The sequence below is a fragment of the Lissotriton helveticus genome, chromosome 11 (genome assembly GCF_964261635.1).
Source record: "Lissotriton helveticus chromosome 11, aLisHel1.1, whole genome shotgun sequence".
NCBI classification, from domain to species: Eukaryota; Metazoa; Chordata; class Amphibia; order Caudata; family Salamandridae; genus Lissotriton; species Lissotriton helveticus.
Window position 1 is genome coordinate 135,171,084 of NC_136072.1, and position 15,978 is coordinate 135,187,061.

Below are 15,978 nucleotides of genomic sequence, written 5' to 3' on the forward strand. Positions count from 1 at the left end.
GTGCTTGGTTGGTATCTAAACATGATGTACTTTGTTTCTTATAGCCACCTAACTATCAAGGCTTACCCGGTCTTAGCTTTGTTCTCGCTTAGCCGGGCTTTTTTCTGGGTGGAGGAGGGCGTGTCCTTACTTCGGCAGTAAATTTACCAAAAACGTACTCGAATGAACTGCAGAAGAAAAGAACCATTACTCATGCTGCAACAATACAGCTAACGCGCTGTTTAAAAGAAACATTCTTGTCCTAAAGAGCATTCTTACTTTATCTTCTGAACGTACTCCTGCCCGGGTGAAACAGCGAGTTGCCGGTATGCCCAAAAGACCCTACTTCCTGAGTCCTCTGTAGGTCATGTGATCACGCAATTCTTAAAGGAGAACACCTTTGGGACGTCTCCCAACTTTATTAATGGTTCCGTTCAACAAACATCTTTAGAATTCGATCCGACAATGGACAGGGCTGCATGATGGTTATCTTTAGCTGGCAAGTTTACTATTATAAACAATTATCTCCATGATCTTAATAATCATTATTCAGGGAGCTGCTCCCTAAGTAAAGCATTATGGTTAAGGTAGTCCCCAATTCACATTCCTGGCTGGATGTGACACTATTAGAGTTAGAGGTGTTACTACAGTTTATATTTAGAGTCCAGATGTATTGGTGGTGATTGTACAAACGTATGCAGTTAATGGACACTAAAATTAAAAGCCAGATCATTGGTACAAGATAACAGACTTTGTTTCTCGCTTTATTCCGGAGTGCCTTTGTAGATTTCTGAGATTTCCTTTAACCCTGTTGTTGCAGTGTTGTATTTCATTATTAGAAATGCTTCACGTTGTGCTAATTTTAAATCCATATCCCCTCCTCGTGGGTCGTGTTCAATTTTTGAAATAATCGTCCAGCGTAGCTCCTTTTCTTTGTGTTCGTGTGAACTCCAGTGTTGGACCAAGGGTGCATTCGGTACCTGTCTTCTGATTCTTGACTTGTGCTGGGTGCATGGTGACCAGAGTTATCTCAGTCCCGTGGCCTGGACGGAACCCAAATTGGTCTTTGTCAAGCAGGTGGTTATCCTCCAGGAAGCAAGATAGTGTGCTGCTGACTACCTTTTCCAGAATCTTAACCGGGAATGGCAGGAGAGAGATGGGCCTGAAGCTTGCCGGTGTTGACGGGTCCAGGGAGGGTTTTTTAATCAATAGAGTCACCACTGCCTGTTTCCAGCAGTCCGGAACAATTCCTTCTTCTAGTGATTGGTTACAGATCAGCCTCAACCAGGGGAAGGTTTCTCATCCAAATGAATTCCAGATTTTATGAGGAAGGGGGTCAAGAGGAGAACCCGAGGTCACACTAAAGGCCAGACTATTAAAATCAGCATCAGTGAGGGCCAGGAAGTTATCCAGGATCACTGGATAGGAGGGATCTTCCACCGAAGAATTTTCTAGATTGTCTTGACCATCATTGTTATTAGAGTGAAAGGTACCAACAATTTTATCAATCTTATCCTGGAAATAAAAAGCAATCTCATCACAAAGTTTTTGTGTTGCTGCTACCTTGTTATTCAGACAGGCAGGGGAGGAAAGCTCCTTGACGATTTTAAAGAGAGCCTTTGTCCCATTTGGCGCTTGTATAATAGAAGAAGCGTAATAATCAGCCTTGGCCCTGAGAATATGATCTTTATATTTAAGTTGTGCCGTTCTCAAATCTTTTTTATCTTCCACAGTATAGCTCTTTCTCAATTTTCTCTCCGCTTTCTTACAGAGCATGCGCAGCTGTTTCAGATCTTCATTATACCAGGGAGCCGCAATCTTGTTCCTATTTTTTAGCTTCTTTATTGGGATTGCCTGGTCCAGTATATCAGTTAAAGAGCTAGTATACATTTTGTAATTTTCCTAATCCGTCACCGTGGGTGTAAACTCATTATCCTCCGGAGCGGGCATATGAGTACCGAGCTTAGCTAATTTTGCCCAGTCCCTGCCTTTCCTGTACGTATTATTTGGGCTGGGTCCATCCTTTACACCTGGTGGTCTAAACTCAAAGTGTATTAGATGATGATCAGTCCAATTTTGAGGTAATATGTTTAATACCTTGGTAATTCATTGATTGGAAAACAATAAGTCAAGAGTATGCCCCCCTTGGTGAGTAGGCTGTTCCAGAAACTGAGACAGATTAAAATTTGCACAGGTGAGTCTCAGATCTCTCATATTACTACTAGAATTCCCATCCTCCCTGAGATTGAAATCTCCGAGAATTATCATACTGGTGTGTGTCAAAGAAAGATTTGTCATGATGTCAAAGAGCTTTTGGTATTGTGTGGCACAGCCTGGGGGCCTATAACATAGCAGTCCGGTAAATAGGCTACCTCTGAGTGCCTGCAATGCGAAGCCCATGAGTTCTATCCCCTCTACTTCGTCTATCGCAAGGAGCGTTATATTCAACTCCTCCATGAAGATCACTCCCACTCCTCCACCTCTACCTATACTTCTCAGCTTGTGTAGGATTTTATATCCATTGGGACAGGCAAGCCCTAACTCTACCACCGACTCAGTGGTGGTCCAGGTCTCTGTCAGGAACAATGCATCCAATCTCATATCTTCAATCAGACTGGATGCCTCCACATAATGCTTAACGAGTGACCGACTGTTAATCAGTCCGCATGTGAGGGTCTTTTCCGCCATCTTCTCAGGAACCATTTGGTGGCTAGCTATAAAATTTGTCTTTCCAAGACTTAACAGTTGTTCCCTGCAATAGGTCAGCAACCCTTGGTCACCATCGGAACGGGCAATATGGCTGGCGTGGGCGCGTCCGGGGTGCGGACGGGCGCAGTCGGGCTTGCCTCTGGCGCGCCATTGGCGCGCACGCGCTTGCATTCCCCTGTTTAAGTATGCTAGCCTCAGAGCTCTGCCCAGCCCCTAGAGCGCTTCCCAAAATGGCGCCGACTAATGGCAGAGAGCCTGACCCTCCCTCACCCAAGATAATGCAACCAGTGTAAGAAGTAGTTTACATGCCACTCGAGCAGCGGGTGAAGAGATATTGTTTTTTATAGTGCGGGTATGTGGCTTGTTTCCGGTCCAACAATCAAACGAATGACACAGCAAAAATTAATTAAAAGAGCAAACCGCTCACGATGATATTAAAAGTTATGCAGATCCCTGCAGTTCTTTCCTCCTTAACCCGCAAGATTAAAGCACAATTCTCCAGTGAAGGATGCTCTGCCTTCTTAAGAAGGATGCATCTGGGGAATGGACTACCTGTTATGCCTACTTCTAGGATACCAGTGCCGGTGCTCCCGGGGCTTATTGCAACCGCCCCGGAGAAGGGCACAGCGTTGACCCAGTGCTTTGCCCACTACCAGGTTTGGAGCAGTGCTTAATTTGCAGAAAAGTAAGTGCCAGGGCTATCGTCAGGAGGATACTGCACCTTGCACCACACATTGCCCCTGCCAGCGCCGCCAATGATAGTGACAGCACAAGTACTAACATTCCCACTCTTACAAGTATGACAGTTCAGACTGTTTCAGTCCCCAAAGCTATAAGAATTTCATGGGTGGCAGGAAAGAATCGATTTTAATATATATTGAGTTCATAATTGACTCTTGTTGGGGTCATCTCTAAATTAGCCAGACAGCGCCACCTTGTCACAGACTGTCACAGGGCCCGTGCTGAAAATAAAGTGCCGGTGCAGAGCACTCGAAACCACTGGCTCAAATTAAGCACTGGTTTGGAGGCTCAAATGATGACCTCCATGTCACACCCATGTAAAGTGTGCATCTCGGGGTCCTTGGCGTGGTCTGGCCTGCCCACGTCTGGAATGGGGTAGGGCTCCGAGCCGCCTCAAGAGATCTGTTACTGGCCTAGAGTCCTCCTGTCCAATTCTTGAAGTCTTCATGTCCTTCCCTATCCTGTGGTGACCTTCCACACAAGGCCTGCAGCCCTAGGGATGCAGATCACTATGCTCTAGCTGAGGTGCACAGTCAACATACATTTGTTAACTGGTTACCGAGGCTTAGTTTTTCTGGTTCCAGTACCCCTTGAGATCACACTCTGCCTATTCCTTGCATTTGAAATTTACATTTATACTTTAGTGTGAGAATGCATTTCATGAAAAGGAATATAAAGTAGGGTTGCCAAAAGAAAAATGCCAGCTATGTGTTTAAAGAGCCTGGAAAGACCTCGTCTTGGCACTAAATAGGGTTATAAATAAAAAAGTATGTATTCATTTGTAATGTGACTTTTCTGTCTTTGTTCCCTTTAATTATCAGTCATGAATCTCATCATTCAGGCAGCCCTAGAACACAATTAAAGTGCATTCTATTTATATTTGCTGTTCGAAGTATGCACAGATAAGTGCTGAAAATACGGCTTTAGGTGACTGCTTATTTTTGTCGGTGGGGCAAAGTGGTACGTGGTGATCCGGGCCGCTGGGGGGGCCCTCATTGGGCTTTGCAGGGGGACCCCCCAGGTTTCGTTATGCCACTGATCTCATAGACATTGATTGTAGTGTTATTTGCAATGTGATTAATGCATTTTTTGGTTTCACACTTTCCCCACAGTCTTTTCAGTATGTTATTTTATCTTTTGCTGGTGCTATTTTGGGTGGAGTTACGTTTTATTATTTAACTGGTGATTGTGGGCAGTGTGCAATGTGATCAAGACCGTCGTTTCTAACGGTCGAAACGCGTGATGACAGGCACTGGCCTGAATAACACGATGTGCCGTGATTATGATTTGAAATAGAGCACTCTGTGGATTCAACCATCAAAACATTTTGTGGTTCGTACCTTGTGTGCCCTGCGGCAGGAATGTTGGGCTGAGGCTTCGTTCCTATATGTATATATCTATACTACTAGTATAAAGAGAGAACAGCAACCTTTTGGCAAGGTAAACACGGGAACCACAGCGGTAATCCACACACCCAATACATTGTTGGAATCCTCAGGGTGTGTAGATGGAAAAATTAAAAAATTAAAATTTCAAAACAAAGTAGTCCCCTAAAACTAGCGCCGGCCGTGACGTAGCGCTGACCGCGACCTAGACGTGATGACGACATGCGGGGAGGAGCGGTGACGTGCGGCGAGGAGTGGCGGTCAAGTCCGGAGCGAGCGGCTCAGGTAAGGCAAAGAGCGGCGAGGAGTGGCGGTGAAGTCCGGAGCGGGCGGCTCAGGTAAGGCAAAGGCAGGTGGGAGACGGGAGGCGGGAGGCGGGACGCGGGAGGTGGGAGGCGGGCGGGAGGCTCAAGGCGCGAGGCGGGAGGCGGGCGGGAGGTGGGAGGCGGGCTGGGCAATGTCAGGGCGGGTGGCGGGTGGCGGGGGCGGCGGCGAGGAGGGAGGTGGGAGGGATGCGGTCTGGGCAATGTCGGGGCGGGCGGGAGTGCACAGAGGCTTAAAATGCACCCTCTGCACCTCTACATAGCCCTGTAGCGAAGTCCCCTCCCACCATTTACGAAGTTCACGTTCGTAGAGTTTTTCCAATTTGTGAAACTGCGTGCTCAAGGCATTGGGAGTGGTCACATTGGTGGTTAATGTCGGTTTTGAAATGTCCGGGTTTTTGTTTTTGAACATGCCACCGGCTGCGTCTCTGCGCTCTGACATATTAAACATGTTTAAACTGTATCTTAAGTTGTTGCCGGTACCTGGTCACAGGATCCAACACACACCCCTGCTGAGGGTTAGCTGCCGGCTCTCGCTGAGCCACCAAAAGCAAAGTTCGAAAACAAAACAGGATTGCCAATTTCACACACGCCGGCTTACCGTGTTGCTGGTCAGCCGGTTGATGCAGTCCTTGTAGTGATCCATCCGGAGCGAATCCAACGTGATGGTGAGACTTCAAAACTCCGTTTCACGTTCTCCGGTGGTGGCGGTGCACTCGTGTACTTAAAAGAACGCTCCAACTTGCACCAAACAACACGAGTCACTCAAAAATAGCGGGTGCTTTCTGCCGCGATGGTGCACGCGGACAAATATCACAGCTCCAAAATCCTACGCAATACCCAGCCGGGTCATAGGATAAAAAAGCACTCTCGAGCACGGCAAAATCACTCAGCAGGGTGGTTTATTTTAAAGATAACAGACGCGTTTCGGGAGAGCCCTCCCTTTCTCAATGTTCACATCTGACATCCAGTGCGCAGCAGCATTTTCAATATTTGCACGTCATGAATAGAAACAAACAAGGAACCAATTCATTTACGCAGCTTTAAGCGCCATCTTATAGTGTATATTTACATCGCAAATTCACATATGTTGCTATCAGTTTCAGAACACCAGAATACTGCCGTGTATCGGCAAAAGCAAAGTCTCATAAACCAATCCAGAATATTATGTAAAATATTAATACATTTCATGGCTGGAATAACTATGCATTTTTAAGAAAAACTCAACTCCCGAGCAGAACACAAAATTATACTGTGATCAAGTCGGACAAAATCTTGCCGTGAATATATATATAAGCACCAGACGCTCACTTATATCAAAATGAGCCTGACACACCAGGAAAATTCAAGTGATGTAGATTTACTACTGAGGAAATCAACTGGCTTCAAGCAAAAACTGTTCTCCTGGTATCCGAAGCCGAAGGTGAAAGAAGTTGTAATAATACCACTTGGTGTCTGGTAATACCCCTCACTGTATGGGTTACCACATTGCACTACGTTCACCATAATGCAACGGGACCCAGGTCAGCGCGAGAACCCATGCAGCGCACCTGATAACAATCTCGCCGTGGGAGTGGCTAAGGAACTATTCTTAAAAGATGTACAAGCCCTTGGTGTGATACAGAAATGAGGCACTGAAGAAAGCCAATGCTGAAACGCGTCTGCCACAGCGTTTCTAAATATCTGCAACCACGCGCTGCAAAGACTCTCTGAAATAAATCCAGTTTTGAATTTTCCTGGTGTGTCGGGCTCATTTTGATGTAAGTGAGCGTCTGGTGTTTATATTTAGACCAAGTAGCTGGAGTCTTGGTCACCGACACCCCCTCTCGGTCTGGAGTGACACAGCAAACCAGCAACTCTGTGGACTGCGTACTTGGAAGGTACTAGCGTGTCACCCCCCCCAAGCGGAAACATAGCCACTGTGCATCGTCGTCTACTCGGGGAGAGAGTGATGTAGATTTACTACTGAGGAAATCAACTGGCTTCAAGCAAAAACTGTTCTCCCGGTATCCGAAGCCGAAGGTGAAAGAAGTTGTAATAATGCCACTTGGTGTCTGGTAATACCCCTTCACCGTATGGGTTACCACATTGCACTACGTTCACCATAATGCAACGGGACCCAGGTCAGCGCTAGAACCCATGCAGCGCACCTGATAACAATCTCGCCGTGGGAGTGGCTAAGGAACTATTCTTAAAAGATGTACAAGCCCTTGGTGTGATACAGAAACGAGGCACTGAAGAAAGCCAATGCTGAAACGCGTCTGCCACAGCTTTTCTAAATATCTGCAACCACGCGCTGCAAAGACTCTCTGAAATAAATCCAGTTTTGAATTTTCCTGGTGTGTCGGGCTCATTTTGATGTAAGTGAGCGTCTGGTGTTTATATTTAGACCAAGTAGCTGGAGTCTTGGTCACCGACATCCCCTCTCGGTCTGGAGTGACACAGCAAACCAGCAACTCTGTGGACTGCGTACTTGGAAGGTACTAGCGTGTCACCCCCCCCAAGCGGAAACATAGCCACTGTGCGTCGTCGTCTACTCAGGGAGAGAGTGATGTAGATTTACTACTGAGGAAATCAACTGGCTTCAAGCAAAAACTGTTCTCCTGGTATCCGAAGCCGAAGGTGAAAGAAGTTGTAATAATGCCACTTGGTGTCTGGTAATACCCCTCACTGTATGGGTTACCACATTGCACTACGTTCACCATAATGCAACGGGACCCAGGTCAGCGCGAGAACCCATGCAGCGCACCTGATAACAATCTCGCCGTGGGAGTGGCTAAGGAACTATTCTTAAAAGATGTACAAGCCCTTGGTGTGATACAGAAACGAGGCACTGAAGAAAGCCAATGCTGAAACGCGTCTGCCACAGCGTTTCTAAATATCTGCAACCACGCGCTGCAAAGACTCTCTGAAATAAATCCAGTTTTGAATTTTCCTGGTGTGTCGGGCTCATTTTGATGTAAGTGAGCGTCTGGTGTTTATATTTAGACCAAGTAGCTGGAGTCTTGGTCAACGACACCCCCTCTCGGTCTGGAGTGACACAGCAAACCAGCAACTCTGTGGACTGCGTACTTGGAAGGTACTAGCGTGTCACCCCCCCAAGCGGAAACATAGCCACTGTGCGTCGTCGTCTACTCGGGGAGAGAGTGATGTAGATTTACTACTGAGGAAATCAACTGGCTTCAAGCAAAAACTGTTCTCCTGGTATCCGAAGCCGAAGGTGAAAGAAGTTGTAATAATGCCACTTGGTGTCTGGTAATACCCCTCACTGTATGGGTTACCACATTGCACTACGTTCACCATAATGCAACGGGACCCAGGTCAGCGCGAGAACCCATGCAGCGCACCTGATAACAATCTCGCCGTGGGAGTGGCTAAGGAACTATATATATATATATATACATATATATATATATAGGCCGAAACTCATCTTGACTAACATGCTGAAATAAATAATGCCGGCACATGAGAAGGTCTACGCCCGCTATTCTGCGCCTAAGCAGAGAGAGTGATACGAGTTCCAGTAATATATAAATAAATATATATATATGTATATTACCTACTGGTGGTCGCCAGTAGGTAGTTATAGTTAGGATTGATTTCCATAGGGAAATCGCAACATTCTATTGGGAATAACTTTGGCGCCGGTTGAGGAATCTGCCTGAATATTTCAGCAACTTTGCCTCGCGGCGCTCCGGTCCATCTCTGAAAGTTTGGGGGGGATCCGTGAAGCGGGGCCGAGATAAAAGGGGGGTCCCAAAACGTGTTTTCCCCATGTTAATTTCCATAGGGCGGTCGGTCTCACTTTTAGCTGAATGGATTTTCACCAAAGTTGGTAAAGTTGTAGGGACTGGTAGCCCGATGTGCCTTTGCTATGTCTCAAGATATGTGCTCCAGAGGATTTAGAGTAATTTAGGTTCAAAAAAATATATATATCTATAGCCGCGCCCCGGTACGCGCACCGGGGAGCGCACCGGGCGCGCTACGCGACTTGCGCACGGAAAGCTGATTGGCTCTCGGGTGTCTGTAAACATTCGAAACAGTCCGCAGCGGCCGCAATCTTGTGTCTCGGTAGGATCAAGACATAAGTGGTGGCTAAAAACAAACGGGGAAATGAACAAAAGGGGGCAGGGTACACCCCCCCTGACCCCCTAGGTTTGATGTGGGGGCCATAAAAGAGTCCCGCGGGACAAAAAAATGTTTTAAATTTTTTTCCGATTTTCGCGGGGGGAGCGTGCTTTGGTGAAAAATAGTTAAAATAATAATGTAAAATAATCATTTTGAGTGATTATAGGTAGGGTTGCTCTGAAAGGAGCTTTTGGGTTCTGTGGCTGTTTTAGGTACCTACAAGTACGTCCCATACACAACCACACGCACACAACCCCACACCCCCACAGCCACACACTCCCCACACATATCTCACACACGCACACCTCCACCCACACCCAAACACCCCACACCGACACCTTACACATCCACGCCCACACCCACACACCCCACACACACACCTCATCCTTCCCCAACACACACACACACGCACACACAGATACCTCACAGACACACCCCACACATCCCACACACACACCTCCCTCCCCCACACACACACACACACCCACACCTCACAGACACACCCACACATTACACACATACACACATATCCTACACACATACCCCCCACACCTACGCACCCTCTACACACACCTCACACATCCACACCTCCACCTACACTGAAACACTCCACACACCCACACACACACCTTATACACCCACACCCCCACTCACACCCACATACCCCATACATCTACATACACCTATACACCTCACCCCCCCAGACACATACAAACACACACCTCACAGACACACCCCACCATCCCCCACACACACCTCCCCCCCACACATGGGGAAAGCTCAGTGAAACAGTAAAATGATAATTTAAAGTGCTTAGAGGTAGGGTGGGTCTGAATTGAATTGTTGTGTTGTGTGGGTGATTTAAGTACCAACATGTAGGTACCAATGTAGAGTTTTAAATTCAATGTACACCTTTTTTATGTAGATATCTAGCATGTTGATATAGAAGTTATTGTGGTATATGGAATCCATACCATAGTCTGTCAGGAAAGCAGAAACAGATCCTTTAAGTACTGCCTGAGAAGACCTAGGGGATCATGGGTAGTCTACTCTGGTCCCTTATGATGTTTTAAAATTGCACAGTATACTGTAAGTTTCACTTTATACTATAATATAAACATAATTATTTTGGTAGTACTTAATGAATTAGATATAAAAATGAATAATGTCTCAAAGAATTTTTAATTATTAAATAAAAATGTATTGGTTTGAATTTTCATAGTTCAATAAAACTTCCAGCATTACATCATCTGGAATCTCCTCAAACATGCATGTTTCTATATCTTGTAAACATTCAACAAATTGTTGATCCAAAGACTGATCCATAAAATCTTCATAAAAAAAATCTTCATTTAGAATCTCCTCAGATGTAATCTCGAAGGAAACATTGATATTTTCTTGCTCCCCTTCCATTTTTTTGCTGTAAATTACATAAAAAATAACTATATCAGTAGAGTTAGGGCACTGTTGGGTTTAAGTTGAGACAGGTAGGTCAGATTTTTTAACAGTGAAGTTAACTTTGGGCAGTGTATGGTAACAGGCAGGAAGTAGAAATATAAAAAAGTGCCTGTGAAGAAGCGTAAGTAAATTCCTAATTATAGCAGAGAAGCCTAAGTCAATCCAAAAATATAACAGAGGAGCCTATCTCTATCTATAACTATAGCAGAGGAACAGTAAATCATTATTAGAAAATGTTTTTACAAATTAACTTAAAGTGCTCCTTACAAATTATCAACTTACTTTACAGAGAGGTGAAGAAGAAAAAATGCGAAAATCCTTTCAAGATGTACCTCAGGTAGTTGTAGTCAAAATGGCCGTGTTTCCCTCTCATTTTTCATTTATATTCATGTACATAACCAATCAAATGTCATGAAAAAAAAGTAGAAAATGAAAGTAACATTTTAATTGGTTGTAAATTCTAACACTTCAGATGTGTTTTTGTCATGTAATTTACCTCAGGATGTTTAGACAGTGCTACAGCTCAAATGGCTCAATGGAATTCCACCAAATTTGGGAAAATGGTAGGGGCTGGTATGTAGTATGGCCTATTCTATATGTGGTGAAAGTGTCTCCAGTGGTTTTTATGTAAATTAACTTTTAAAATTTTTTGGGAGTGCTTCCCGGTGCGCGCCCCGGTACGCGTACCGGCAGCGCAATGGGAGTCCTCCATTTTGTGTTTCAGTAGATTTGAGACACAAGATGGAGGACACACCACGTTGCGAATGGGTATAAGGGGGCATCGTAGGCACTCCCTGACCCTCTAGGTTTTCTGAGGGGGTCTTAGGAGGCCCATATAGGCGAGAAAAAAAATTTATTTTTCGCGCGGGGAGCGCCGGTACGCGCACCGGGAAGCGTACCGGGAAGCGTACCGGGGAGCGTACTTTGGTGAAAAATAGTGAAAAAAGTTAGAAAAAGATAATCATTTGGAGTGATCAGAGGTAAGGTAGCCCTGAAAAGAGCTTTTGGGTGCTGTGGCTGATTTAGGTACCTACAAGTAGGTACCAATGCACAGTCTTAAATTCAGGAGGAATATTCTATTCCCCTCATCTGAGAAGTGCACACCATCTTCTCTGTAAATATCTTGCATGTTGTAACGCAAGTTATTATTGTATATTGAACCCATTCCATAGTCTCTCATGTAAGCAGAAACAGATTTATTCACATGTTTCCGTGCTTTCTCAAATTGTGGACAAAATTGGTTGGACCACTTCCATTTCTGTCTTTGGCATATATTGGAATATACCAAGGCAGTTTGTGGAAAAAGTGCCATCAATTGATCAAAGGTGTCCTTTAAAAACATTTCCAGACCTACCCCAGTCAAAGTGCCCAAGTCATTTCCTCCACAGTGCACAATTAAGAGGTCAGGGTGTGGCAAATGCAAAAAGGTTTTCACCAATGGTATCAATTGGTGACATCTCAATCCTCTCTGGCCAATCCATTTGATGTTCACATTTGGTAAATCAAGGTTGTGAAAATTTCTGTTAGCTGCATACCTTTGAGCCCAGTGAATGTAGCTATGTCCAATAATCCAGACAAAATACATGGTGAAAGGAGGTTCTGGTGCAGTCAGATGAAGTGTAGAAATGAAATGGTAGTTGGAACAGTAGGAGTTTGCAAAAAAAAACTGTGGAGTTTCAGTGCTCTTGAATCACAAGCAATGATTGGTGGATTCAGATAGTTGAAAACTGAAAGTTAGGGTGCATGGTTCTGTTGTGTGAAAGAAGTCATTTGAATGGTTTAAAAACAGTCATTTAAAGAAAGATTGCAGCAGATAAGCTGGTGTATTCGCAGGTCAAACATCCTTGCTGAGGTGATTTGCAACATTGTAGAATAAACTTTTAACCCTGGGAGCTCAGTGAGGAGGGAGTTGCTATGGTAACAGGTAGAAAGGGATGAGAGGGGGAAGGGTGTTGGTTTGAAAATATATAGGGAAGAGTTTTGATTGGTTACCATGAGCAATATGTGTGTAGAATTAGAGGTTTTCTGTGCCATTAAGGTTTGCAGTGCCTGGAGAACATACCTTTTGCTCTGCTAAAGAAATATTGGTGTGTGTATCTGACACTGTTCTGAATCTCCTAAAGCATTTGTAAAGGTGAGTTATGATTCATTTAGATAGAGAGTTCAGATTAAGAAGCACATTGATTTTCTTTGCTGTTGGTTTGTTTGATGTTTTTTGAAAATGCATGGTTTCTATATTTGTAAAATAGAGGATTTGTATTTTGAGAAATAGTGATATTTCAGTAGTGAAGTTGAATGGTTGTACATAGGAATTGCACTCTGTATCTAAAATGTTATTTCAAAAATCAATTTTAGGGTAAATGAATGGGTTTCAGTAGTGAAAATGAATGCTTGTACATAGGACCTGTGTTGTGTTCCTAAAATGGTAATTGAAAAACGATTTCAATGCAAATCAATGGGTTTGAGTAGTGAAAATGTATGCTTGTATATAGGATCTGTGCAGTGTTTCTAAAATGTTATTGAAAAACGATTTTAGTGCAAAACAATGGGTTTTAGTAGTGAAAATGAATGCTTGTAAATAGGATCTGTCCTCTGTTCATAAAATATTAAATAAAAAACGATTTTAGGGCAAATTAATGGCTTTCAGTAGTGAGAATGAATGCTTGTACATAGGACCTGTGTTCTGTTCCTAAAATGGTAATTGAAAAACGATTTTAGTGCAAATCAATGGGTTTGAGTAGTGAAAATTAATGCTTGTATATAGGATCTGTGCAGTGTTTCTAAAATGTTAATTGAAAAACGATTTTAGTGCAAAACAATGGGTTTTAGTAGTGAAAATGAATGCTTGTAAATAGGATCTGTCCTCTGTTCATAAAATATTAAATAAAAAACGATTTTAGGGCAAATTAATGGCTTTCAGTAGTGAAAATGAATGCTTGTACATAGGACCTGTGTTCTGTTCTTAAAATGGTAATTGAAAAATGATTTTAGTGCAAATCAATGGGTTTGAGTAGTGAAAATGAATGCTTGTATATAGGATCAGTGCAGTGTTTATACAATGTTAATTGAAAAACGATTTTAGTGCAAAACAATCGGTTTTAGTAGTGAAAATGAATGTTTGTAAATAGGATCTGTCCTCTGTTCATAAAATATTAAATAAAAAACGATTTTAGGGCAAAGTAATGGCTTTCAGTAGTGAAAATGAATGCTTGTACATAGGACCTGTGTTCTGTTCCTAAAATGGTAATTGAAAAACGATTTTAGTGCAAATCAATGGGTTTGAGTAGTGAAAATGAATGCTTGTATATAGGATCTGTGCAGTGTTTCTAAAATGTTAATTGAAAAACGATTTTAGTGCAGAACAATGGGTTTTAGTAGTGAAAATGAATGTTTGTAAATAGGATCTGTCCTCTGTTCATACAATATTAAATAATAAACGATTTTAGGGCAAAGTAATGGCTTTCAGTAGTGAAAATGAATGCTTGTACATAGGACCTGTGTTCTGTTCCTAAAATGGTAATTGAAAAACGATGTTAGTGCAAATCAATGGGTTTGAGTAGTGAAAATGAATGCTTGTATATAGGATCTGTGCAGTGTTTCTAAAATGTTAATTGAAAAACGATTTTAGTGCAGAACAATGGGTTTTAGTAGTGAAAATGAATGCTTGTAAATAGGATCAGTCCTCTGTTCATAAAATATTAAATAAAAAACAATTTTAGGGCAAATTAATGGCTTTCAGTAGTGAAAATGAATGCTTGTACATAGGACCTGTGTTCTGTTCTTAAAATGGTAATTGAAAAACTATTTTAGTGCAAAACAATGGGTTTTAGTAGTGAAAATGAATGCTTGTAAATAGGATCTGTCCTCTGTTCATAAAATATTAAATAAAAAACGATTTTAGGGCAAATTAATGGCTTTTGACATTTTGACATATATATGTCCTAAAAGTGACGCAGTGAAATCTCATAGATTTCACTGCGTCACTATTATGAGAAGAAAGAGTGCTCATGTACATCATTTAAGCCTGTCCGACTGTACGTGAGTGGAGAAGCGGGAACTGGAAAAAGTTTTCTGATTAAAGCAATTGCAACTTATCTGCAGAAAAGGACTGAATCATCGCTGTCTTGTGTTATTACCGCTCCAACTGGGCTGGCAGCACATAATATTAAAGGGGTTACTTTACATCGTTTAGTGATGCAGCCAGTAGAGCATGATAACAAATTGCAATACCACAAGCTATCTGGAGATGCGTGCTGTGAAGTTTCAAGAATCCTGAAGAAACTGAAACTTCTTATCATTGATGAAGTAAGCATGATCTCGAATGTAATGCTTGCTTTTGTGCATTTGAGAATGCAAGAAATTCTTAGAACAGACTATGATGTCTTATTTGGAGGAAAACACATTATTGTTTTTGGAGATCTACTGCAGTTGACTCCAGTGAAAGGTCAACCAGTGTTTAAAATGGTCACACATGAAGATACCAGGAAGTGCCTAGGAAGCATTGGAAACGTTAATATATGGTTAAATTTCAATTATGCAGAACTACTCCAAAATATGCGGCAGGCAAAGGATGAAGATTATAAAAATATTCTACAAGATGTAAGAATCGGAAAAATAAGTCAGCATGGGAAAGAAGCTTTACATGGACGATTAATTTCTAATATGTACCCAAATGAAAACATTCTTCCAGAGAATATTTTTAAGAAAATTAATGAGAAGAAATCTGCCATATGTTTGATGCCTACTCTGAAAGAATGTTCCATGTTCAACAACAAAATGTTGAAGTTAGAAAATGAAGAGATAGTGAAACTGGAACTATAGATAAAATAGAGCATATGGGAGCAACAATTATTTTGTCAGAAAATTTGAAATCAAAATTGGATTCATTAGAGAAGACTATATCTAAAACTGCTGGTTTTGAAAAGACTCTGAATGTGTGTTTACATTTTCGTATCATTTTGAGAAGGAATTTAAATGTTGAAAGAGGTCTGGTAAATGGAGCAATGGGTCATGTTGTTGGTTTTGTGAATTACAAAAATAGAGATGGAATTGAAATTTTAAAAATTAAATTTGATGGCATTGACGAAATAGAACAAATTTGTCGTTGTTCAGCTAGATTTTTGCTTGTGAAAGACTTATATGTTCGCCGAAAACAGTTTCCTGTTTGTTTGGCATATGCAGTGACAATTCATAAATCTCAAGGTTTAAGTGTAGATAGTGCTTTGGTGAACATTGGAAGTTCTGTGTTTAAATAG